A 2,428-nucleotide genomic window follows, 5' to 3' on the forward strand; every position below is an offset into this window, starting at 1 on the left:
TTGTGCAAAAGGCCACCCTAAGGCTCAGGAAGGTCCTATAGGGAATCCCTTTTGGGTTTCCTCATGTTGGTTTCGTCCTTCTAAGTGCTAGAAGTCGATACCACACACGCGAAACCTCCAAAAGAGGACGGAAATAGGTCGAACTAAAACGAGGCGGGCACCACTTCTAAGGTTCTAAGATAGTCGCAGGAAGACCCCTAAGGCTAGATCCTAACTCCTACGAGGAATACTAGACCTCACGAAAATTGAGGTCAACAGATATCAATCGTGATATTCTGAAATGCTCTTTGTCGTGAATGTCTTGTTCCTGGAGCCGGTGTCTCGGTCCTATCATCCTTTGTTGTCACCAATACTAGTCTCACCGATTTTGTTTGTTGGCAAAGACTTTTGTGATCTGGAGCTCCACCGAAGTAAAATGATTTGTTTCTCCTTAATGAAGGAGATGTTTCTGAATCCATTGTGTTGAGTCGTATAGTCAAATTGCCACTCTCTCCCCAATAAAAGGTGGTGGGCATTCATGGGGGCCACATTACACCACACTCAATCTTGTAGCTGGCTCCCAGTCTAAAACTTCACGAAGCAGCTCCGATCAATGTTGATCCATTTTTCCTTCCTCAACCACGTTGAGAATATGGTTGGCAATGTCTCTTAGCCATGAGGCTCAACTTCTCTACAATATGAGTAGGCACTATGTTGTTACTGCTCCCTCAATCAAATGATGAGACCGCATACCTTCTTGTTCATGGTGCAACGGGTGTATAATATATGTGACGAAGCTAATGTGAATTGTTTGTATCCACGTTCTGTAGGACTCGTCAAACCCAAGCTCCTCTCCATCCAGTAGAAGATGATACATCTCATCTTTTTCCTCAGCTCTCTGATCGTTGTCAACCTCATCCATAACACCTATTTGATAAAAGACACAACTCGGCTCGTCGGACATTTTGGGTGATGTGCCCAAATCCCTGATCTGAATTATTTTCTAGCTGAGACTGTAGTAGGCGTGTTAATCTTATTAGGTTTTTTCTCACTAAAGGCAGCTTTATACTTATCTGAACCAATTTTCTCAACTTTCTGAGGTGCGCTCCTGCTGGTGTCTTCAAATGTGGGTGGTTGTCCGCTCTGTTTCTGCTGCATTCTCACTTCAATGCTAAGGTTTGGACATCTCCAAGTGACCAATAAGGCTGCAGTTACACCACATTGCTAATAGCGGGCTTCAAACCCCCAGATAATAGGATATGGTGTGTTACTCTGGCTCGACTAAATCACACTTCATCTGTAACTTGTTAAACTAATCATGAACTCCTCCAGTGTTAGGTCTCTTTGCTATAGGTGGGGGATTCTCAGAAACATGTCATGGTGTTAATGGGGTGAGGGGTATTTGCCCGACATTGCTTTTTTCATTCTTTCCTCATTTGAAAATCGTATCACTACCTTCTCTTTTTCTGCACGTCTACAGGTTTTCCCACCACAGGAAAGTGTTGTTTCTCAATTTGATAGCTGCAATCTTTACCCTTTTATCTTTTGGCACTTTTTTGTACTCAAAGATCCTGTCAACTGATTTTAACCTTCAATAAAGTTGTTTGGATCCATAACTCCATCGAACTCTGGTAAATCTACCTTGATGTCGTAGTCTCTATGTTCTCCAAATGATGTCTCCTCTGTAGACTTTCTTTGATACTGGATTCTAAAACACAATGGCCTTTCTTTTTCATCATTGAAATCGTCCAAAGAAGGGGTTGAAATTCTCGTCCATTTTGCCTCTTAAAGTTTCTCTGTCACCATCAAGGGTTGGTCTACCTTGAGTGTCATCCTCAATGTCCGCAAGTTTCCGCTTAAGTCGACAGATCTCTTGTTGTATCTCTTTCTTGGTAGGCTCAGACATGTATCTCCTTGGTGGTGTCTGTAGAGTTTAGAGTTGGGAGGTGAAAGTGAGTGTAAAAAGTTGATTTAGGGTTGTTGATTTTAAAAATCAACAAGGGGAATTTAGTGTTAGGTCAAAGTTTGGCTATGGTTTGGAAACATGAAAGAAAATTTTTCGTAGAGGGGTAAGGTGGATTTTAGGAAATTCTAGAATAAGATTAGGGTTAAGTTAGCTCTGATATCAAATGGTGCCAGAGTTAACACAAAGTCTGATAGGAAAGCAAATTTTATTACTCAAAATAATATATTTCAATTAGGGCTTCAGTCTAGGTGGTGGTTGGTTCGGTGGATTGGAAGTGGCGAGACTGGTTATAGGAGGCGGGCGTTGAAAGGTGGTAGTGGGGCGGCAGATGAGGGTGAGTGGGTTGTGGTAGGGAAGATGGTAGGGAAGGAGTTGATTGAAGTGGGAGACAGCAGTGGCAGGGTTTTTATGTGGGACGGTTGTGTGGTGGGAGAGTTGGTGACAGAGGACTGAAAGCAGGTGATGGGGGATTGGGTGGGTGGG

The 2,428-nt window shown here is 43.0% G+C and overlaps 1 protein-coding gene across 4 annotated transcripts in view; it reads left to right on the top strand.

Annotated features, from left to right (window-relative positions):
* The window catches only part of LOC110030230 (tRNA threonylcarbamoyladenosine dehydratase), a 96,302-nt gene that overhangs the window by 92,695 nt on the left and 1,179 nt on the right, over positions 1 to 2,428 (top strand). The gene's annotated exons all lie outside the window — the stretch shown is intronic.

This window comes from Phalaenopsis equestris, unplaced genomic scaffold, assembly GCF_001263595.1.
Source record: "Phalaenopsis equestris unplaced genomic scaffold, ASM126359v1 Scaffold000680, whole genome shotgun sequence".
Lineage (NCBI taxonomy): Eukaryota > Viridiplantae > Streptophyta > Magnoliopsida > Asparagales > Orchidaceae > Phalaenopsis > Phalaenopsis equestris.